The 24,891-nt window shown below is 41.0% G+C and overlaps 1 protein-coding gene across 8 annotated transcripts in view; it reads left to right on the forward strand.

The window, feature by feature from the left end:
• Window positions 1-24,891, forward strand: part of TBL1X (transducin beta like 1 X-linked) — a 223,168-nt gene that overhangs the window by 136,763 nt on the left and 61,514 nt on the right. For all 8 annotated transcript variants that reach the window (XM_058535402.1, XM_058535403.1, XM_058535401.1 and 5 more), the window contains one exon: window positions 18,234-18,322. The gene's annotated coding sequence lies outside the window, so the exon portion shown is untranslated. The remainder of the gene's footprint in view (window positions 1-18,233; window positions 18,323-24,891) is intronic.

A 24,891-nucleotide genomic window follows, 5' to 3' on the forward strand; every position in this document is an offset into this window, starting at 1 on the left:
AGGAGCTTGAGGGACGAAGAGGAGGCCAGGCCAGCATGATGGGAGCAAGCGACCGACAGGGAGATGAGATCCGAGGTGTGTGCGGGGAACACCATGCAGTTCCTCACAGGACACAATAGTAATGGTGGTGAGTTTGGACTTGAAACCCTCCTGTGACTTCCCACCGTACTAACGGATGGCTGGCTGCAGGGTGAGGGAGGGACTGTAGTGGCTCCAGGTGGGTCCCAGGCAGGAGGCAGTCTCACTTTCCACTAGCGTGGACACTAGTGGAGGACACTCTTCAGTGGAGAGCGCCAGTAAACGTGCAGACGTGCTTGGCTGGAGGAGCGAGGGTCGACCTCATGACCACTCAGACGACAGGCTGGAGGAGGGACGGGACGGGACGGGGTGGGTGGGTGAAGGGTTCCATTGTGGACGTGCCGTGTTTGAGATGCCAGTTGGACCTCCAAGTGGACATGTCACGCGGGCGGGTCCAGGATGAGTGTGGACCTGGGCGGGGCGAGGACCTGACATGTGCATTTGGGATTCAGGTAGATCCGGGGACTGGGTAAGTTCACTGGGGAGGTGGATGGCAGTGCAGTCCTGCCCAGAGGCACTCACTTTGCAGTCAACAGGAGGTGCCCAAAGGTCAGAAAGATGCCTTTCGGAAACCTAAGATGCCTGAAAGCTTTCCGAAGTCATTTGATAACCTCTTGTATTTTTAGGGAGACCTACAATCTTATAGGACGTGAGAATTTCATCTTGCCCTGCCATCTGGAGACTTTGAGAGAAAATGCGTTAATACCGTCTTATTCTTGAGCGGCTTCCGCTGAGAATTATGCTTACATTTCTTTTTTGTCTGATTTGGCAGCTTTCTTCTTAGGTGGGGACAAGTGATTCAGCCTAGATTAATTAGATGGAAATACCCGCTCTTTTTCTTGGGCTTCTAGAGTTTTTGCTGACAACCACAAGTACGGTCCTGAACATCATACAACAGCATAATGTGTTCATTTTTTTTTGAATGACTTTTGTGATTAACCTTGATTTAGCAAGAACATCCATTCCATTTCCCAAAGACTAATACGAATTTAGTTAACCAAAATGTGTCATTCTGCTCCCGGTTAGCTAAATTTTCTAAGGACAGAAGCTGGCCTAAGAATTTCTAGGTTTGACTAAGAATCAGATATTCCAGAAACTACCAAGATTCTGCGTTTGTTTCTAGAGTATGTCTTTGCTCCTCCAGGAACTATCTCAAAATATCACCTGTGAATTTGGAGACAACTGAGTACACTTTTTATTTCACAGTTAAGGGTTTGAATCTGGCCTATGAAAAGAAAGCAGATATTTATTCTTGCCTTGCTAGCTTCAAAATAAATTGGCTGATGCCCATCTTAACTGTTAGAACCATTTTTTTTTTTTTTGTGAGGAAGATCAGCCCTGAGCTAACATCCATGCTAATCCTCCTCTTTTTGCTGAGGAAGACCAGCTCTGAGCTAACATCTATTGCCAATCCTCCTCCTCTTTTTTTCCCCCAAAGCCCCAGTAGATAGTTGTATGTTATAGCTGCACGTCCTTCTAGTTGCTGTGTGTGGGACGCGGCCTCAGCATGGCCTGAGAAGTGGTGCGTCGGTGCGCACCCGGGATCCTAACCCGGGCCGCCAGTATCGGCGCGCGCGCACTTAACCGCTAAGCCACGGAGCCGGCCCGTTAGAACCATTTTGATCTTTCTAAGTTTGTCTTTAGCCAACAGCAGGGTCTTTGGAAGAAATACGTTTGCATTGAAGGTTCATTTTCCTTGAGATCTTTTTTATTATGGTAAAATATACATGACATAAAATTTACCATTTTTGTACATCTTTAAGGGTACTGTTTATTGGCATTAAGTATATTCATCATCCATCTCTAGAACTTTTTCCCTTTTGCCAAATTAAAACTCTGTACCCATTAAATAATAACTCTCCTCTCCGTTTCCCCCTCCCCCAGCTCCTGGCAACCACCGTTCTACTTTCTGCCTCTATTTTCAAATAAACTACTCCAGTACTCTACCTCAAATAAGTGAGATCATACAGTATTTGTCCTTTTGTGTCTGGCTTCTTTCACTTAGCATTATGTCTTCAAGTTTCGTGATGTTGTAGCATGTGTCAGAATTTCATTCTTTTTAAAGGCTAAATAATATTCCACTGTGTGTATATACCAAATTTTGTTGATCCATTCATCCATCAGTGGACATGTGGATTGTTTCCATCTTTTGGCTATTTGTGAATAATGTTACTGTGAGCATTGGAGTGCAAATATCTGTTCGAGTCCCTGCTTTCAGTTCTTTTGGGTATATACCTAGAAGTGGAATTGTTGTGTCATATGGTAATTTTATGTTTAATTTTTTGAGTAACCATCATACTGTTTTCCTGAAGGTTCGTTTTTAAGTAATCTGTGTGAGATATGATAGAAATGGAATCTACCCATGACTCATGTTTATCTAACACAAGAGTTAGCAAACTATGGCCCACAGGCCAAATTTAGCCCATTGCCTCCTTTTGTACAGTCAACAAGATAAGGATGGTTTTTACATTTTTAAATGGTTAAAAAAAAATCAAAAGAAGAATAACAAGTCATGATGCATGAAAATTCTATGAAATTCAAATTTCATTGTACGTAATTAAAGTTTCCGTGGAACACAGCTAAACCCATCGATTTATATATTGTCTATGACAGTTTCTCACTACAAAGGTAGAAATGAGTGGTTCTCAATTGAGTAACAGAGACCGTGTGGCCCATGAAGTGGAAATTATTTACTCTCTGGCCCTTTCAGAACAAATTTGCCAACCTCTAATCGAATAGGTTAAAATTATAAGTCACACAAGCATAGTTACATCTGTTGCCTGCTCTGCCCATGTACATGTCCCAGTAGATTTATCAAGCTGTCCACCTAATGAATCACACTGTTCTAAACCTCATTTCTGTCACTTTTTCACATTTAAGTATCAATTTTTGTTGCTTACGCCCCCAGGGAGACTTCCTTCAGTGGGAGATACAGAGCACAAAACCCTCTTCTTTGAGTTTTGAAGACTCACCCATTTCAGATACATTTCCTTTTCTGTTGCCAGTTCCACAATTTGGATCCCTCTCCTGTCTTTTAAGGAACTATCTTTCCTTTGAATAGGAGGTCAATCTCTGTATCACAGAGGAACCAAATTGAGGACGATTTCTCAAAATTCACTTACTTTTTTTGTGTGCGTGTGTGTGTGTGAGGAAGATCAGCCCTGAGCTAACATCTATGCCAATCCTCCTCTTTTTGCTGAGAAAGACCAGCCCTGAGCCCAAAGCCCCAGCAGATAGGTGTATGTCATAGTTGCACATCCTGCTAGTTGCTGTATGTGGGATGCCGCCTCAGCATGGCGGGAGAAGCGGTGCGTGGGTGTGCGCCCGGGATCTGAACCCGGGCCGCCAGTAGCAGAGCACGCGCACTCAACCGCTAAGCCACAGGGCTGGGCCCCCACTTACTTTTTTGTAGACTACTTTTTGGATAAGGTTTGTACCCTACTAAAAGGCAGCATCTTCTATTTTTAATCTGTGATATTTCTATAAAACCATGTAAATGTCATACTTGGAACTGGAGGGTGTTTTCAGCATTTTTTTTTTTTTTTTTGCAAAGAGCCTTTCTGTGCAGTGAGGGCTGTGTGTGACTTGTGACAAGTTCTGTTCACACACCCGGAAATCTGAAATAGCATCGGTTTCCTCCGTTTCACATCTTCTTTCATTTTAACAACATCTTCAAAATATCATTTTAGGATAACACTTTATTCAGAGTTTAAGTTGTTGTTGGAACTATCAGCGCCAGAGCTTCTTCACATACACACCCAGCTATACTACAGGTAGTTACATAAGGATGCATTTAACATATTATTTTATTTAATTCATCAAGGTGATCTTAGGACCTAAGAGAAATTTGAACAGGCTTAAAGCAAATCAGGCTAAGCTTAAACTAGGAAATACACTTAAGTTCTATTTTTCCTATGTTTAGTTTTTGTAGGAAATGAGTTGTTTGCATTTTCTCTTTTTTAAATTGTTTGTAATTATATTTGCACAAAGAAGAAGCCTGTTGCCTGCTAGAGTGATAAAATGGGATCAATAAAAGAGAGAAGAGTGGGCAGAGAAAATCATTTGGTAAGTATAGCACGAACGTATCAGTAAACAGCTGTGCAAGAATTTCATCATCTTTATGCAGTTTAATCTGATTTTTTTTTTTATAAGGACCTATTCTTTTTTCCTTTCTCAAACACACTTGCTCGTTTAAAAATTCAGTATTTGAGAACCAAGTAATATGTTTCCGTTTAGGAAAACCACAGAGAAATGTGATTATGTTCCAGTTGAAATGAAACTTCATTCAGTCCCACTTTTACTAGTATGGCTATTTTGGTCCCTTTTCAGAAACTTCTCAAATGTATTCCTTTGAGGGAGTGACTGGTGAAAATGTTGTAGGTTCATCTTGGTTTTTTTTTTTTTTTTTTTTGTGGTGGTAAAATTCACCTAAGGTTCATCTTGTTTTTATTTTTGTTTTTTAATCTGCAAGAGTGATTACTAGAACAAAAAGAACACAGCAGCGTTCCAGTGACCAGTGTTTGCAGTGATTCCCATTCTGTGACTATAATCATAACTGTCATTTGTTACGAGCCTATGTGTCTGGCTCCACATGTGTTTGAATATGTGAGTTTGTGCAGTGCAATTATAAAGTACTGTGCCCATTTAGTGGCTCAGAGAGGTTAAGTTATTCACCAGGGTACACACAGCCCTCAGTGAGGGATTCTGAGATTTAGCTGAGGTCACTCCAGGGCTACGCTGCTTCTCAGAGAGTCTCCCGGCATGCGTTGCAAGGGAGACACTACCTTTTCCAGGCACTGAGTGCAATTTCTGGAAAACAAGGCCACACTGGAATCCAGAGAAGAGAAAGCCAACTTAAGACTGGGTATAAATACAGTGTGATTGAGACGGGCGAGCAAAATACAGGCAAGAGTTTGACCTTCGAGGCAAATGCAAACTGGTAGAAGAATGAGCATGTTTTTTATTTTTTTATTATTTTTTTGTGTGTGAGGAAGCCCAGCCCTGGGCCAACATCCATGCCAATCCTCCTCTCTTTGCTAAGGAAGACTGGCCCTAGGCTAACATCCGTGCACATCTTCCTCTACTTTATATGGTGCGCCACCACAGCGTGTCTGGATAAGCGGTGCGTCAGTACGCGCCCGGGATCTGAACCTGCGAACCCCAGGCCGCCGAAGGGGAGCGCATGCACTTAACCACTGCGCCACCAGACCGGCCCCTTTATCTTTTATTTTTAGGAGTCCCTTAAAAGTGCCAGCTAAAGACAGGTGTTGTGGTGTAAGTGGACAGCTGATGGGATTTCAGGCCAGATAACCTAGGATCGCTTCCAGGCTCCAGCCTCCCTGGCGATGCACTGTCCCAGTCTCTGAGATAGTGGGGGGTGGTGATGATGTGGAGGACACAGCTGCAGTGAAGACCGAATTCGTGTAACTCTGAAGCACGACACAAGTGCTATGTGTTTCTCTTTCTGCCTGCCACGTGTGCACACTTCGACATAGTATTCCTGATGGGGCGAGACGAGACGCCCTGTAGTGTGTTATGTGAGGTCAGCGTTCCAGGCCCCGACTGTAAAGCCAGCGGGGGACCATCAGGAGCCCGCGGGAATCAGGGAATTCTGACCGCCAGTCTGCAGAGATTGGACTCACAGAAAGTTTTAAATCATGTGCTCTTTTTTCTGTCTCGAGATTCAGTCGCCCTTTCAGGTTATAGAAAAACACGAGTCTTTTTGACAGATGTAAGGCCAGGCCCCACGCTGGCCTTTGCTCCATGAGCTGTGTCGTCTCTCAGTGTCCCCTGCCGTTCAATTACTGAGCTCAGGAATGCCTGCCTGCCTCATAGGATTTATGTCAGAGTGGTTTTCAGTTCAATGATACATTTCTTGGTCATGCTTCAAGCAAATTCTCTGAAGTGTTTGTTTCCCTAAATGATTTCATCCTACCGACTGACTGCCTTTGGTGGCAACCACACGTGAGAATAAAGTGGAGTCATTGCAGATCAGCTATATAAAAGCGAGGATGGAGAGAAGGTGACTAGCCGTTGTGTCGGAGAGAGCCAAACGGCATGTCCTTCCGGGCCCCGTCTTCAGGGGACTGACTGAACGCACCCACACGTACAATTTATGCTACTTAGCAACGTCACAGGGTAGGAAAGGGCACCGAGGAATCAGAATTCTTACAAAGGTGGCAACATTCATTTTATGAATTAGAAAATACACATATTCAGAAGCTATTGTTGTGCGAAATTAGGCCTGATGTAAGAACACACAGTGAAAGTGCACTGAACATATTTCACTGTGATTTTGCAGTCATTTGTATTCATAATAGTTGTTGCTCGTGATTTTGCAAATTGCCTGTAACAGTGATGGAATAAAGGAAGCATTCCATCTTCCAGGCAGATCGACCAACAGAGCAAGAATTTTAAGCGGACTTAGGATATGGAGAAATTGCATAGGTTTTACTCCTAAAGAACCGAATTCCATGCATCAAAAAGGAAATTCCTTTTTCAAGGTTTCATTTACTCAACCGACTGCATACTCTGCTGCTTTGTTGGTGAGACGAATGACCCACTTGCTCATTCTCCTCATCTGTAAATAAATGGTCTTTATGAATAAGATATTCACTGGTGATCTAAGACGCTGTGAGGCTGGGTTTGACTTAATGGGAGAGATGCACGTGTGAACAAAATGCAAACCCCGTGATGGCTCACTCTTGTTCCAAGTACGATGTTCTAGACATACAGACTACCTGTAGGAAAGTCTGATGTGAGTTGGGTGGAAAAAATTAAGTATCATAGAAAATCCAAAAATGAATTGAACCCAGTTGCTTGTAGGTACAGTGCTTTTGCTGAATAAATTTCAGACCAACTCAAAGTATTAAACATTAACCAAATGAAGGAGTTAGAATCATGTGTAATGGGTGCATTGTATATATGCAAATTGTCATTCAAAGTGTTTGGAAGACTTCTGATAAATTGTATCATCAGTTGCAAGTTCCTATTTATTTCCATTGTGCAAAAATAAATTACTGCCTGCCTCTATCCAAATTATTGTAAATCATGAATTGGTGGGATCTGAAATGATGAGAGCACTCAAAGTGAAGCCAGAATTTGGGGTTCAAATCCTACCACTTACTGGCTATGAAAGCAGTGTAGACTGTTCCCTTACACTCTCCAGATCTCCAGCCTTTTCACATACAGTGGGAATAACAGAGTTCCTGTGATGGTTAAGTTATACAGTGGACATAAAGGGACTTTATAAAATGTACACTTCCTGTGCAAATGGGAGGGCAAGGAGTTATTTCATATGGGTGAGTACATAATCAACCTTGTTGTTCAAGAATTTTAATGATGAAAACCACTGATAAGTGCTTCTCATGACTAAATTAAAAGATTTTGGTTAGCAAAATGTATTTGTGTTACAAAGAACACACTTGTAGAAAATTCTAGGAGGCTACAAACGAAGCTTACTGATAGAGGCTATCTCTGCACGATGAGAGTGGGAGGACTTGGAGCGGGTTGAAAGACTTTGAACGTTTTACCCTGATATCAGGATTTCTCAACCTCAGCACTATTGACATTTGGGGCCGGATAATCCTTTCTCGTGGAGCAGATGTCTTGTGTGTTGTAGGATGTTGAGCAACATCCCTGGCCTCTCCCCACCCATTAGATGCCAGTGGCACCCTTCCCCCAAGTTGTGACAACCAGAAATATCTCCAGACATTGCCAGGTGACCCTTGAGGGGGGCAAAATTACCTGTAATTGAGAAGCACTTAAAATGTCCCCCATGAACATGTATTACTTATATAATTTTAATGACATTTAAAACAAAATTTACCCAAAGGAGTTGAAAACCTACATTCATGCAAAAACCTGCACGCAGATGCTTATAGCAGCTTTATTCATCATTGCCCAAACTTGGAAGCAACCAGATGTCCTTCAGTAGGTGAATGGATAAATAAACTGTGGTCCATCCGGACAATGGAATATTATCAGCACTAAAAAGAAATGAGCTATCAAGCCATGAAAAGACATGGAGGAACCTTAAATGCATATTACTAAGTGAAAGAAGCCAGTCTGAAAAGGCTGTGTACTATGATTCCAACTCTGTGACATTCTGGAAAAGGCGAAACTATGGAGACAGTGAAAAGATCAGTGGTTGCCAAGGGTTGGGGTGGGAGAGAGTTGAATAGGTACAGCACAGAAGGTTTTTTTTTGTGTGTGTGTGTGTGTGTGGAACATTGGCCCTGAGCTAACGTCTGTTGCCAATCCTCCTCCTCTTTTCCTTTTTTGTCCCCGAAGCCCCAGTAGATTGTTGCATGTCATAGTCGTACATCCTTCTAGTTGCTCCATGTGGCACGCCGCCTCAGCAGGGCTTGATAAGCAGTGGATAGGTCTGTGCCCAGGATCCGAACCCGCGAAGCCTGGGCTGCTGAATGGAGCGCGTGAACTTAACCGCTACACCACCAGGCTGGCGCCAGCACAGAGGGTTTTTAGGGCAGTAAAACTTTTCTTTATGATACTATAATGGTGGACACGTCATTATACATTTGTCAAATCCATAGAATGCTCAATACCAAGAATGAGCCCTAATGTAAACCATGGACTTTGGGTGATTAAAATATGTCCAAATAGGTTCAGCGATTATAACACAGGTACCCTCAGGTGGGGTCTATTGAGAATAAGGGAGGCTGGGGGGTGTAGGGGTAGGGGGTTTGTGGGAAATCCCTGTACCTCCCTCTCAATTTTGCTGTGAACCTAAAACTACTCTAAAAACTAAAGTCTATTAAAAAATAATTTTTAAAAGGCAAAAAAAATTAAAGATGTCATTTCCAAACTGGTGAGATTATTCTGTTCAATTTCACATTTCTGTGACCTATAAAAGGATTGGGAAGTTTTTATGAGACTTTTTGCATTTCGGTTCTGAGGGCAACATCTTAGCCTAATGTGACGATTGCACGACTGTCCCAAGGACTCCTGGTGGCAGCTCTGTGACCATCCCAGGGACCAGGCCACGTTCCTGCTTCCCGCTTCCACTGTGGTCATTCTCAGTGACAAAGCACAGGCCTGGTTTACTCCTAGAATAAAGCACTTCTTCCTTTGGGTGTTGGCTGTCTAGAGTCACCCTGATGATATTAGTAAGTTGTCTGATTTAGTAGTGAGTTATGAGTGCAGGACTTAATAAATCTAACATGATATTGCGCCAAGGCAGAGGTTGGCAGACTACTGCCCAAAGGCCGACCCGGCCCCAGGCTGTTTTTTGTAGATAAAGTTTTATTGAAACAATCCACGCCCATCCATTTGCACATTGTGAATGGCTGCTTTTGAGCTACTCGGCAGAGTTGAGTAGTTGTAACAGAGGCAGTATGGCGGCAGAGTCCAAAATTCCTACCATCCGCTCTACAGAGAAAAAGTGTGCTCATCCCTGCTCTGTGGCTCTGGAATTTCCCCTCTTCTGTTGCCATATCTAGGTGTGTCTCCCAACTTTTAAGGTCAGTTTCAGAAAGGGTTGAGGGAGGGCGATAATAAATAGAGCAGCCTAACTAGACGGAAAGTAGAGAACATCAAGAACATTTCATCATAAGTGTTTTGGGGAGTTCCTGTTTTTCTCTGCATGTGAGATGCACATAACGAGTACCAGCATGTATTTATTAAAATGCCTGGCTTGTGCACTTTTTCATCAAAGATACAAAATTCTATCACTTTTTCTGATTAAAAAAATAGAAGATAGTCGCGGCTGGCCCCGTGGCGTAGCGGTTGAGTGCGCGTGCTCCGCTGCTGGCAGCCCGGGTTCGGATCCTGGGCGCACACCGACGCACCGCTTGTCAGGCCATGCTGTGGCGGCGTCCCATGTAAAGTGGAGGAAGATAGGCACGGATGTTAGCCCAGGGCCAGTCTTCCTCAGCAAAAAGAGGAGGATTGGCATGGATGTTAGCCAGGGCTGATCTTCCTCACACACACACAAAAAAAATAAGAAGTGTTAGCAGCATTCATGATAGAAGCTCTTGATAGAACGTGGCAGTCATATGTGGGATGTTGTCCCAGGTGCTGTTGGGGCCATTGTTTGAAGGATTCGCAGGAAAGAGACTCTCAGACTGAGATTGACGTGGGAAGTTCACTGGGGTTATAGATCATATGTGGGGGAGTGGGGAGCAGAATGAGGCCAAGCGTGGAGCTTCTGGAAAGCCATTTCTGCCCCATTCCTCCAAGTCTGCCACCCCCGATCAAAGCACTTCTTCAGCTGTAACATGCCTTTAAGAGCAGAGGCTGTGACTTCTCAGTAGTATATTCCTCAGTCCCCTAGAAGTGTCTTAAGTGAACAACTGAATGCAACCTCAGTGTGATAATGCTCAGGCTTCTTAAGGAGCCTGGTGGTCTGGGCTCTCTATAGTCTTCCAGCTGACCAGGACCACCGTGTAGTATTACCTTCGCTTAGGAATCTCTTCCTAAAGGCAGGTTTCTCTCCATGTCCGGGAATCACCCCGTGTTATGTTTCCTCTTATACGATTTCTTCACCTCGAAAACATCTTCCCCACATGCATGAAGCAGGTAAGAAATGGAAGAAATCACAAAGGAGGAAAATGATAAATTGAACAGAATACATGTATTCAAAGACAATACATATCAATAATATATGATCAATATATTATATGAGATATATATACATACATACATATACATTCATAGACAGAATATATACTTATTCAAAGAGAGTTTGTTATTGAAAGCATAGGGTTTGGTCTTGCTTTTTTCTCCAGTCTCACAATCTCAGCCTTTTAATTAGAAGGGTTATACCATTTACCACTGGCTATTTGATTTCTATTTGTGCCATTCTGGGGTTTTTTTTACCCTCTGTTCCTGCATACGTTTGCATAAATTGAGAATTTTTATGATTCTAGTTTACTTTTAGCTTATTAGCTGTACCTCTTTGTTGTAGAGTGTTGCTCTGACATTTACAATGTGCATCTTTAACTTACCACCCTCTACATTTGGATGATATATTTCCACATCATGTATAAGCACTAACAACAATGTACCTCTATTTTTCTTCTTTCCTTAATTAGTTCTTTGTACTACTGTTGTCATACATTTTACTTTTATATATGTTTAAAGAAATACATGGTTATTTATTTTGCATTAAGCAGTTAATTATATGTAAAAGAAATTTTAAGATGAGAAGGATTTTTATATTGACTCCTATATTTACCATTTCTGCCACTCATCTTTCCTTTGCATAAATCCAAATTTCCATCTGAGCTCATTTTTCTTCCCCTTAAAGTACTTCCGTTGAGCCAGCCCTGATGGCCTACTGGTTAAGGTTTGGCGCACTCCACTCCAGTGGGCCGGGTTCGGTTCCCAGGGGTGAAACCACACCACTCGTCTGTCCATAGCCATGCTGTGGTGGCAGCTCACATAGAGCTAGAAGGACCTACAACTATGTACTGGGGCTTTGGGAAGGGAAAAAAACAGAGAGAGAGGAGGATTGGCAACAGGTGTTAGCTCAGAGTGAATCTTTCCCAGCAAGAAAAAAAACAACCAAAAAAACTTTCATTAATATTTCTTGTAGGGCAGGGTCTACTGGCAATGAATTCTCTCTGCATTTGTCTGTCTGGAAAAGTCGTCATTTTGCCTTCGTTTTTGAAAGATATTTTGTCTGAGTGCAGAATTTTTGGTTGACACGTTCTTTCACTCTTTCAAGATTTTATCCCATTGTCTTCTGGCTTTCATTGTTTTTGACAAGAAGTTTTCAGATTTTGTTATCTTTTTCCGCAGGCGTATTGGTGTTGTTTTTCGTGCTGCTTTCAGGAGGTTTTTGTTGCTGACTTTCAGGAAATGGATTGTGTCTTCTTGGAGTTTTCTGTGGTGTGTATCCTGCGTGGGATTTGTTTAGCTGCTTTGATCTGTTTTACCTTTTTAACCTAGAATTTCCCAAACTTATTTAGTCTTGGAATCTTTGCTTTAAGTCATATGTTACCATCTCTAAGAACTAGTGTTTCAAGAATGAACACTAAAACAAACACTAAACCCAATTTTGGAAATGATGATGAAAATCAGTATTTATTATTTTTGCATGTTTGTAACTCCATGTTGACTACTTGAACCATAGCGAATTGGGTTACCCAGAAGCTCTTGGGCTTTTCTCTAGCAGTCTCTTGGGCATTTCCCTAGCAGTGTGTAGAGTGTGTAAACAGTAGCTTGTGAAAGGGGGACCAGCAGTAACTGTTTGGGTAACTGCCAGCTTTATGGGCATGCTCCAATAGTAACCATCTTCCCCATCTCAAATGGAGGTCAAAAATTTACCAAACTCTTTTTCTCTCGCATTTGTACGGTAATGATCCATTGACGAGTTAATGCGCACTAAAAGAAAATTGATGGTGCACCCAAGATTACAGATAACAGTACTGGAATGTTGATTCCAAAAAACATTCAAACTCCAAATTTTTTCTGTAGACACTGGATAGCAAATTTTATCAGTTAACCATACAGACTATTTTTAAAAGAAAAACATTTTAAGATGTTACTTGTTTTTAATTTATAGCTTTCTGGTATGTTTATGATATATATGCTCATCTTTAAAGAATATTAAAGGGTAGGCCTTTGGACTTTGTGTACAAAATTAGTGTCATTAATCATTAAGAAAACAATATAAAACATTTTTTCTGTGTCATAAATATAAATTTTAAAGGGAAGGGGTCCCTTTGGTGTTTTCTCTTTTGGTTTACATATAAACAGACACAGGTACACATTTACTACAGGGGCAGAAAATAAACCACCTAAGTAAAGGGTATTCCAAAAGTGAGTTTTTATTAAAGGCGAGATGATAAGATATGAGGAAGTAATCAATGCATTGTGACTTTTTACCTCGCAGTACCCATTTTCCTAGTTGGGTGAGTAAAAAGAGAAATGAGGATGATGGCCTGGTTTTAATTCCCTATGGATAAGGGCTCATCTGGAACTGCCCTACTTCTTGACACTATTATGATATTAAAAGTAACATTTATTTTTATAAGTCATTACCATCTTGGCACATTTGCATTCATTTTAGTCAAATACTGTCATCTTTACATTGCAAGCTTCCAAAGTGTAAAAAAAATGCACATTGGTTTTATATTTCTCTTGGAGAACACATAGTCTTCTAGTAGCAAAGCCTTTATTGGAGTGCTTAGTGACTTTTGTATTCAAAGTCCATCAGAAAGTTGTCTTTAAAATTTCAACATATCCTTGAGAAGTCTTTCCAAGGGAAATTTGGGAGAGTTGGGCAAACCATCAAATATTGAGCATGGAATATCATCGTCTATGTGGATGCCTAGATGCATGGAGGATTAAGATGAAGAAGGTGGTTCACAAAATTTCTGCTGCCTGCGGCTCAGCGCTGTGAGAAAATCATGAGAGTAGAGTGATGATTTAGTGTATGTGAGCACTGGCTATGACACTGTTGTTGGTGGTGCCTGGGATGCATCAGTGAGGACACATCGTGACATTGTAGGATTCCTTATTTATTATAAGAATTAAGTGAGTTTAAAGCACTTAGAACAGAGCCAGGCAGCCAATAGGTGCGATTACGTGTTAACTATTATTATTGTTTTTTAATAACTTTATTTAACCCAATGATAGCAGTCCCGTTGCATTGTGGAACCATACCAAATGCATGCTAACAACCTGGAAAACATCATTCTGAAGAACATGCTTTGGCAAACTCTCTCCTACTTATTTTAAACCTCCAGTTGCTTGGCTTCCAAATTCATTTGGTTCTAGGTTTTCCTGGCAGCAACTCTGCACATCATTGTTCCCAGTCTGTGGAAAATGATGCAGAAGTGCTTGCTAAAAAGGCCTCCTGCCCCAGGTATCTTTCCTACCTGTCCTTCACAATGTGTTAGATTCTGAGGGTCGGGAGTGCTGGTGTGACTTAGCTCGGTGGTTCTGGTTGAGGTCTCTCTTGAGGCTGTAGTCAAGATGTCAGCCAGGGCTACAGTCATCTGACGGCTCGACTGGGGCTGCACCATCTGCTTTCCTGGTGGCTCCCTCACGTGGCTGGCAAGTGGTGCTGGCTGTTAGCAGGAGGCCCCAGTTCTGCTCCATGCTACCTTCTCCACAGGTAACTGAAGGAATTTTATTATTGAAATTTGATTTATTTTAGCAAGAGAGAGAATTGATATTTATACAGTTAAGCATTTAATTTATGATCAATAAAAAGGTACGTTTATCCTTTTGACTTAGTGATCCATGTAGGCTATTTGTTTTGTTGTGTAAATTGGGCAACCAAGAAGAAAGCATTATGACAATCTGTGAAAATATCCCTTAGACAATTCTTTCTGAATCTAAGATCTGTGTGAAAGTGTTATTTCACCTTCTAATATTTCACAATAAAAATCAAGCAGAAGACGTGAAGAGATGAACTTAGCGATTCTAAAATCTGTTCTATTAAAATAAAATTTCTCAACTTTGGAATAATTGACATTTTGGGGTGGACCAGTCTTTCTTGCAGGAGGCTGTCCTGTGCATTGTAGGATGTTGGGCAGCCTCCTTGGTCTCCACCCACTAGATGCTGGTAGCACTCGCCACTCCAGTTGTGACAATGAAAAATGTCTCCAGACATTGCCTGATATCCCCTGGGATGGAGGGCACACTCGCCCCTGGTTGAGAACCACTGTGTTAAAACATGGACACATTGTGATAATCCCATGCATGAGCAACTCTGAACTCAAAACTTTGATGCTAAACCACCAGGAGGGTTAGAAAGACATCCGGGGCTGAAGGCAAAAACAAACAAACAAAATAAATCCAGTGCCTCTGGTTGCCTGATATACTTTGAAAAGCTTCTGAGCAGGCAGTTATTTGGTTTGCTCCAAGCAGAGAAATAGTGCCTTATTCATCTCTGGCCAGGGCTCCATAAGGATTTGGTTGACGTGGGGGAAGGCTTAGTCTGCAGTGGCAGCAAGTAGATGAACTGTTCAGATCTGACCACAGCATGTGCATGTCAGACAGACAGTGCTTGCTGTGCAGGGCTCCAGCTTTTGGTCATTTGCCAGCTGTGGCTCTCACGTTGGCAGGTTTTCTGGCTCCCTCCTGCACATCCATCCCCTGTGCGGACTGCCCTGCCTGCTGGAGCTAGACCATCAGCTCTTGTCCTCAGGTCCCCATGTTCCCAGGTCCCAGCTCGCCACAGCTCGGCCTCCCTCCACCTGTCCTGTTTGCATCTTTCAGTCCTCCAGAGGAGGAGGCTTCCTCAAAGGACAATAAAGGCAAAATGATGTGGGGCAATTCCCCTCCAAGGTATATACCCCGAGGGATGGAAGACGGGCTCAAACACGTACTTCTATGCGAATGTTCATAGCGGCACTATTCACAATAGCCAGAAAGTGGACACAAGCCAAATGCCCATCAGCTGATGGATGGATAAACAAAATGTGGTCTGTCCATACAGTAGAACAGTATTCAGCCATAAAAAGGAATGAGCTACTGATGTATGCTACATCGTGGCTGAACCTTGAAAACAAATGCTCAGTGAAAGAAGCCAGATACAAAAGATATTGTATGATTTCATATATATGAAATTTTCCAGGATAGGCAAATCCGTAGAGACAGAAAGCAGACTGGTGGTTGCCAGCGCTGGGGGAGGGTGGATGAGGAGTGACTGCTTAATGGGTACAAGGATTCCTTTTGGAGTGATGGAAGTATTTTGGGACTTGACAGAGGGGATGGCTGCACCACATTGTGAATGTTCTAAGGGCCTTTCCGCCTCCTACCTGGAAGGACTTCCAGTACACGTCCACGCCGTGTCATGCCAAGAGCTGAAAGCAACCAGAAAATTAGTCCTCTTTATATTTATTACTACCTTTGAGAATAAAGAATGTATTGCATTTGTTAAAATCATTTGCGTTTCACACAAATATTTTCCAATACGTAAACTTTTTGCTAGCACTGTTTATTGATAGTGGTTCTATTTGGGGACTAATAATGGGAAAATCAGTAATGACCAGATACTGGAAGGTCAGGTTTCTCGTTTTGATTCCTTGTTTCTAGCAATAAACTAATTAATTTTGACATGTTGCAAAACCAGAAGAATGTCATCAACTAAAGTCATATTTCCCTTTTTTTGCGTTTATAACAGATGATGTTAATTATACTTATTGAGTTTAACAGCATATATAAAAGATAATCTTCAATTCCAAGACTCTAATTTGTAGGTTACCATCTGTTTTGGACCAAAGAATAAGAATTTGATCCTAAAGCTTTTTTCTGAACAGCTTATAATAAGAGCTGTTTGTATATTAATTACTTATTGAATTATTATGGATTTTAATGTTTTAATTTTCAAGCAATTTGGGGCTTATTGTGGTGACATCTGCTCATATTTTGATACTTTATGGTATTTAGCAATTTCATCATAAGGCTGTTTTTTTTTCCCTTGGTGATTTACAAGCCAATGCTGAAAACAGTAATTTGCTTTCTGTTTAAGGTTACTATAAGGAGTATTGTCCTGTTTCATCTCCACTACAGAATTTTTTTCGTGATGAAATGTATTTTTATTTTATAAGCAAAATCAGTGTTCCCTTGTGCCTGCTTTACTCCGGTGCCCTTTAATTTATGTTTAAAGAGTTGTAGAGGAATTTTGTTTAAATCTCATAATTTTTCTTCGGTGGTAGATTTTTTTTAATTGCCCTGCTTATTACTCTTATCTTATATATGCTTATGATGTTTTTAAAAAATATACTGCAATGAAACTTAAGGGCTATGAACCTGCCTGTAGAATCCTTTTACTCTCTTTAACAACCTAACTATAAACATGACTCAGTGGGAATAATTTGCCTGAATTTCCTTAAAACATTCCATGAGGTTCCGTATAAATTCACTAATAAGAAATAGCTTCATTCTAGCTTCACTTGTGGATTTGAATTTTATTAAACCTGGCACCTTTTTGTTAAGACTGTTGAATAAGAATGTAGAGAAAATGGGGGAGTGTTTAATTTCCTTAGTTCTTGAGTTTGTAGATAACAATAGATAATTTAAACTCTGTAAGGAAGCTAGATTCATTCACAACTAAAGAAATTTTATATGGAAGAAGATAAATGTTGCTAAGTAAATGCTTTTTGAATGCTTATTGTTTATATTGACAGAAAAATACAAGCAAGTTTTTGATATGAAGGATTATCTTATGAGAGAGAAACCTGGCTTCTTTAGAAATCAGCACAAATGGAACCCCTGTGAAATGGAAATCTATGAGTACAGGCAGACCTTGGAGATATTGTGGGTTCAGTTCTAGACCACTGCAATAAAGCAAATATCGCAATAAAGCAAATCACATGAATTTTTTGGTTTCCCAGTGTATATAAAGGTTATATTTACACTATACTATAGTCTAGTAAGTGTGCAATAGCATTATGTCTAAAAAACAACGTACGTACCTTAATTTAGAAATTCTTTATTGCTAAAAAATGCTAACCATCATCTGAGCCTTTAGTGACTTGTAATCTTTTTGCTGGTGGAGGGTCTTGTAAAAATCACAGTATCTGTGCAGCGCAATAAAACGAGGTATGCCTGTACAATAATGGAAAAGTTGGGACTTATTAGTCAGTCCCTTTGTTTTGCTTTATTTTAGGGAAGCCAAAGGGGGAAAAAGATTCTACTGTTTCTGTGTTTTTATGAGCACAGCATATATTAGGGTGGATATATACACACAAATATGCATGCTGTAGTTATGGTAAATGTTAGCTCAAGCGATATCTGAACTTTCTCTAACACATGTTTTCTTCTCTTAAGGGTGTGTACAGTTTAATTTATTGGTTGCATATGTTACAGTCCCTAAAGCAAAGATATTTCAAAGGGGCATTAATTATCATTAAATGATAGCAGTAGTAATATCTGAGCTAAGATTAATTTTATCTACCTTGAGACTCTTTGCTCTCAGAATTTCTACATATACAATAATACCGACTGGTCATTTTAATTTCTCTTTTCACTTTGAAAATGAAACTGCATAGTCTGCGTTCAAGTTTAAGACAGGGATTATGAAACAATAAAATATGTTAAGTTTGAGTTGGGATGAAAAAGAAAAACAATGTCGTCAATTTGAAAGAGAAGACAGAAAGGAACAGGAGAGGTCAGAGGTTAATAATTCCCAAAGAATTATAAGGTTTTTTTCAAATCTCCGGGTTTCTCCCCAGGCAGGTCCCGACAGACGCTTTGTGATTGCTCTGATTGGATGCTGAGGAGGCCACTGTTCCCAAGGTCCACACATGAAGTCACCGTAAAGGTAAGCACCCTCCTCACCTCCCCTGGATCTTTGCCTTTTCACCTGAAATCCCTTTGAGAAGCAGAACTACGTTTTGCCAAAAGTGAACATCTATTTTAAAATGATTTTTTTCAGGAGGAAATGGTAACCCTTTGCTGTAACTGAAGGTAGTAGATAGAGCATCATTAAATTATTATGGGCTATATAGTCAATTCTACATGATGAATTGCCCTTTTACTGCCTTCTAAGAATTTTGGATACTGAGCAAGCCATTACAAACTTTTCTGGGTCTTACCAGGAGAGGATGACACCTTCTAACATCAGTCTCTCTTGTCAACATTGTGAATTAAAATTAAGCTGAAGAATTAATTATAATTGGGCACCTGAGTATAGATTTTATTTGACTCCTGTATCTTAATGCTATGCATTATTAGTTTCTTAATACGATTTGTGTCTATCTGTAAATTGATTTGCTAGTTAACCTTGAAACTTATTAGAAAAACACAGAGATTACTACTTATAAATCTAGTGAGATGATAAGGTTTCCAGAAGAGCCAACCAAACGCCCGTAGGTGCACAGATGTCAGGAGTTGAAGCCCACATCCCAGATTAACCTCCCCCCCAAAAGTTCTGTACAAGTTTTTTTTATCTTTTGGTAGATGGGATTTTAAAGTTTGATGTTATTTATTTTTTGTATTTTCTGGTTCTTTAATTTTTTTAGGAAAAACCCCCACAGAACTTTTGTAATTTTTAAAACCTTTTAAAGATAAATTTGGGGAGGATTTTTTATTTATTTAAAAAAAAAAAACCAATCAGAACTAAACTGATAGACCTAAATTTAACTAAAGTAGGAATCTTACTAAGGTATTTTTGTTTAAAGCCAAATATATAAAAATTGTTTTAACAAAGTAAACATGTATAAGAAGTTTGATATTTTATTTAAATATTTGAAAAGTGTAATTTGTTAATAAAAACAAATTTACAAAATGTTAATTAGCTTGAGTTTGTGACTGGCTTTAACGTAGTGTAATGTTTTCAAGGTTCATCTATGTTGCAGCATGAATCAGTATTTCATTCTTTTTTTATGGCCAAATAATATTCCATTGTATGGATAAATCACATTTTGTTTATACATTCATCAGTTGGTGGACATTCGCGTTGTATTTACCTTTTGGTGGTGATGAATAATGCTGCTATGAACATTGATGTACAAGTTTTTATGGGGGCATATGTTTTCATTTCTCTTGGGTATGTACCTGGAAGTAGAATTGGTGGGTCGTATGGTAACTCTGTATTTAACATTTTGAGGAACTGTCAAACGTTTTTCCAAAGTGACTGCACCATCAGTCAGTATTTTTCAAAATGCAGTTGAACCACATTCTAAAGGTCAGAGGGACGACGGAAGAGGAGGCGTGTTGCTCATCAATGTTTTGATTGGATATTAATTCAGTACTTAGGGGACATAAGCTTCAACTGACTTGAACTGAGCTCACGCTGAATTCCTGCGGTGTATGAGGCCTCGGCATGTGGCTGTATCGATGACTTTGGATTTTTGTGTAGCCTTTGATAACTCATTGTGCAGTTCATACATGCAAATGGTGATTTGGGATTATGCTGGGAAATGGCACTCTGTTGCTTACCTCCCACAGTACCTACTGTGCAGCAATAAGATTGGGAGTCACTTGTAAGTAACATGTCCTTTCTCTGTATTGGGGGCTGTAATCAGAAAGTGAGGGCTAATAAGTGTATCCATTAGTCTTACCCAATTTCAACACAGGCCCTCCTTTGAAAGCCACTCACAGCAGACCATGGCAGTGGTGTTTTCTTGGCTCTCAGTTTTAAAGTGGTTGGTATGTTCATGAGGAACATCCACATTTTGGGGCATCACCGTTAGCTTATCAGACAGAAAGATTTCAAGCCGGGAAGCTAAAAGGCAGTTGTTTCTACTGTAGAAACAGGAAAATCTTCAGTAGAGTTGGGAAAACCAAGAGCAGGGGCGGCAAACATTTTCTGTCGAGGGCCGGAGAGTAAGTAGGTTAGGCTTTGTGGGCCAGCCGGGCTCCGTTGCAACCATTCAACTTTGCCATTGTAGTTTGAAAGCAGCTATTGATCGTAGGCAAATGGATGGACATGGCTGAGTACCAATAAAACTATGGACACTGGAATTTGAATGTCATATCGATTTCATGGGTCATGAAATATGATTCTTTTGATTTTCTTTTCAACCATTTAAAAATGAAAAACCATTTATAAGTCACAGGCCTTGAAAAAGGAAGCAGCAGGCAGGAGGAGTTGGCCTGTGGGCCACAGTTAGTTTGCGGACTTTGACCCAGAGGAACACACCTGTTTTATTTCCTCCTCTTCTGGCTGCAGCCCTTTGAGTTGAAGGACATCTTGGGGTGCAGCTCTGCAAGGCCCGTGATATGGTTAAGACAGAATCCAAGTCGTGGTTACTTAGTGAAGGCTAAGTAACTGCAGATGTTCCGGGAGTCAAGACTTGTAGGAATTGGAGGGCCTTCCTGCCACGTAATGAGGAGTGGCTCTGGACCTCTGTAACCGCCCTAACTCAGGACTTCTCGGTCAGAGGCAGTCCTCCCACCCCCAGGGGACATTTGGTTGTGTCTGAAGGTATTTTTCGGAGGGAGGGGTGCTACTGGCATCTTGTGGGTAGAGGCCAGGGCTGTTGCTCAACATGCTACAATATATAGGACAGCCCCACAACAAAGATGTATGTGGTCCCAAATGTCACTAGTACTGAAACTGGTAACCCTACTCACTGCTACTGTTAGTATTTTAAATATTATCAGTCATGGCTGTGGAAATTTAAGCTGCTGAGCATTTGATTACAAAACTCAGTTCCTATGTTTGTTGACATACACTTGAGGTCATTGGGCTCTCATCTAATACTTGGGTTCATAATGCTTTAAGTTAAAAAATTAAGTTAAAAAAATTTTTTTTAACTGTTAAAAAAATTTTTTAGTATTCATTTAAATTGAAGCATCAAAAACTACTATAACACAAAATTTATAAGATCCAGGCCACCTCGGTGGATGAGGTGTCTCCTGCCTTTATATCTACAGAGAAAGCCACAGCGTTTATTTTTCAGTTCTCTAGAAGCCACATTACATGAGTAAATGACCTCACTTATGACTCCACCTACCACAGGAAAGGGACATCAAGGCCAAAATAAATCCTGGATATGTGGGTGAAAATCACAGGGTCTTAGAGGTTTTATAACCAGCCAGTGTGTATTCCTGAAATTTGTTTGAGGGCCAAGTGCATATTGTGGAGAATCTGTTTCTAATTTCTCAGTCTTATTAAAATCTGTAAATTAATTTACAGATTAATCAGAAGCATTAACTTCAAGACCAAAGTCATTAGAAGCACAGGACAGACTACTCTTATGTGGAAGCCGTAGCTGTCGGTGTCTCCCAAGGCACTCTGTTTTGAAACCTTGGGTATAATACGAACTTGGATTAAACTATGTAGAGAGGAGAGGAATATGGAAGGAAAATTGTGCTGTTTGTCTTATGTACATCGTCTGGCTTGTGTGATGTGGACTTTCATAGCAGTGGTTTGCTGTTACCAAGTTGAGCATTTTTAGGAAGACTTCCTTCTAGGTCTGCCTCCCCTGCAGGCAGAGAAAATGTGTAGAGTAGATAGGGTGGCGAGCTCGGAGAGCTTGAGAGAGGACACTGTGGCCACTCAGGAGGAGGCGTGCAGATGGTCTGAGAGGTACCTCCAGGATGCCTTTGCTGTCATGTCAGTGTCTGCCATTGATATGCACTTGGATTTTGGATGAAGGCCCCAGCCAGCCATTAATTAACCTAGAAGGGCAGCCAGGCACAGAAAGGACTCTTCCTGAATACCTCACCCTGGGGATGTTTTTTTATTCCTTGAAGAAGAGCATTATTTTTGTAATACAAGACCCCTCCCCTTTGCTCTCCCAACCCTGTAGCCTCATTTCCTACTTAGGAGTGCTGAGTCACTCTCATACTGATTATTTCTGAAGACACTGCCAGGTTTTAATTACATTTTAATGAATGAAAGAACAGTTCATGTTCATAGGAGAAAATTTGGAAAGTACAGAAAGGCACACACACGTACTCAGATATAAGCCTAGCATAATCCCACCTCCAGAGATAGGTCTAAAAATATTTTGGAGAGTATCTTCCATTTGTGTGTCTGTGTATACAAAACAAAATTTAGTATCATGCACATTCCATCTTGAAACCGACTTTTTTCACATAGCACTATATGCTGGACGTTTTCCCCAGTCACGAAAATTCTTTTAAGGACTGTATCTTATTGCACTGGTTTATTCCCATATCTAAATGGTGGTGCTACTGCTAGGCATGTGAACTCTGCTAAAAAAATAATAGGTTTATAATTTTGGACTATAGGGCCGGCCCCGTGGCTTAGCGGTTGAGTGCGCACGCTCCGCTGCTGGCGGCCCGGGTTCGGATCCCGGACGCTCACCAACGCACCGCTTCCCCAGCCATGCTGAGGCCGTGTCCCACATACAGCAGCTGGAAGGATGTGCAGCTATGACATACAACTATCTACTGGGGCTTTGGGGGAAAAAAATAAATAAAAATTATAATTTTGGACTATAATATGATATGATATTATAAATTTCGACCATTTGATTCCAAGTAAATAAATATAACTGTAAAATTAGTGAAAAATGTTACCTTTTGGGAGAATTTTTTCTTACTGTAAAATAATATACATGTACTCATTGGTAAGTGAAGATAATTCCATGAAAGAAAGCAACCAAGATGAAACCACTGTTAATATTTTCATGTATTTCCCCCAATCTTTTGTATGTATATTATTTTCCTATACTTGGGGTCGAACTATAAATGCCGTGATTTATTTAATCATACTGGCACTGGACAACAATGTTTCAACAGCTATATCCTGGCTCTGTTACAGTTATGCAGGAGAAAGAGATGTGCTAAGTGGTAAATAATCCTGCTTCATCTCCCAAGATAAAGTGGTCCTTGAGCAGAGTTTAGACAAGGATTTTGCCAGCCCCGTGGCTTAGTGGTTAAGTGCGCGCGCTCCGCTGCTGGTGGCCCGGGTTCGATCCCGGGTGCGCACTGCCGCACCGCTTCTCCGGCCACGCTGAGGCCGCGTCCCACATACAGCAGCTGGAAGGATGTGCAGCTATGACATACAACTATCTACTGGGGCTTTGGGGGAAAAAATAAATAAATAAAATTATAAAAAAAAAAAAAGAGTTTAATGGGCCAGCTTGGTGGCACAGCGGTTAAGTGTGTGCGCACACTGCTTTGGCAGCCTGGGGTCTGCCGGTTCAGATCCTGGGTGCGCACTGACACACCGCTTGTCAGGCCATGCTGTGGCGGCGTCCCATATAAAGTAGAGGAAGATGGGCACGGATGTTAGCTCAGGGCCAATCTTTCTCAGCAAAAAAGAGGAGGATTGGCATCAGATGTTAGCTCAGGGCTGATCTTCCTCACAAAAAAAGAAAAAAGAAAAGGATTTTGATGTGAATGTTAATATGTACATTGAAAGTTTCGTCTTAAGCTGACCACTGATTGTGAAATAAAAATAAACTGAGTTCCTGTTTGAAGAGAGAAAAAACGTTCTGGAGAAAGCGAACAGGGAGGTCAGACCCACTGGTTAGAGTCCACAGGGAATTTCTTCGTGTCTGTGAAGAAACACAGAGAGAAAGAAAAGTGCCTTTTGATGATGAGGTCACTCCGAACAGATTTTCCAGCTGCTCTGGCTCTCGGTCCTCAGTCTGCATGGAAACAAGTCCCAGAAGCCTGAGCCTTATCCAGAAGATGAGTTTAAGCGATGGATTCTTCCAGCGTACACGCCAACAGGCTAATAGCAGAAACGAGAAATGAGACAAACTTTCTTCTGCCCCTGGAGAAACAAAGGGCTGCTTTAAAGAGAATATTTCATATTGGGGCAAATGATGGAAAGAGCTTTCCCCTCCAATGGTATCAGGTTAGCACCGTTTCCCTCCCTGAAACAGGGCCGCCCTTGAATCAGTGAGTGTGCGGTTCCCTGTTCCCAACAAGGCTCTCCCGCTGTTGGCAAGATGCGCTCGCCCTTTTTCTTGTTAACCACCAGCGCCAGCTCTCCAGTAGGGCTCCTGTGATTATGTCTTATAAGATAATTAAATAGCAATTAAAATTTTGTTGTTTTGGGGCTGTCCTCTCCCTTCCCAGAGAAGGATAGCATATTGCATACTATAAATATATACTAAATAAAATGAAACTCTTAAACGACGTTTCTCTTGGCGACTGATTTTTGAACTATTTTGTGAAGGGAACCATGATTCATGGGAGCTTTTGCCACCTTGAAATTAAATCGTAAAAAGAAGAAATACTGTAAATAAACTTCCCTTCAGTTTCTTGGCGGCTTTAACCCCAAATTATTATTTATGTTGGAATACTTATCTCTGGCGGGGGAACTCCAGAAATGTGATCAGCCCGCACTCATTTCTTCTTCTTTAAGCAGCTCGCTGAGGGGATGTTGTGGCATTAAACCAGAGTGGAAGGCGAGTATTTCCTTTTTTGCGCAATCACAGCTCCAAAGACCTCAAATCAACC

The sequence above is a fragment of the Diceros bicornis genome, chromosome X, assembly GCF_020826845.1.
Source record: "Diceros bicornis minor isolate mBicDic1 chromosome X, mDicBic1.mat.cur, whole genome shotgun sequence".
In the NCBI taxonomy this organism is placed as follows: Eukaryota; Metazoa; Chordata; class Mammalia; order Perissodactyla; family Rhinocerotidae; genus Diceros; species Diceros bicornis.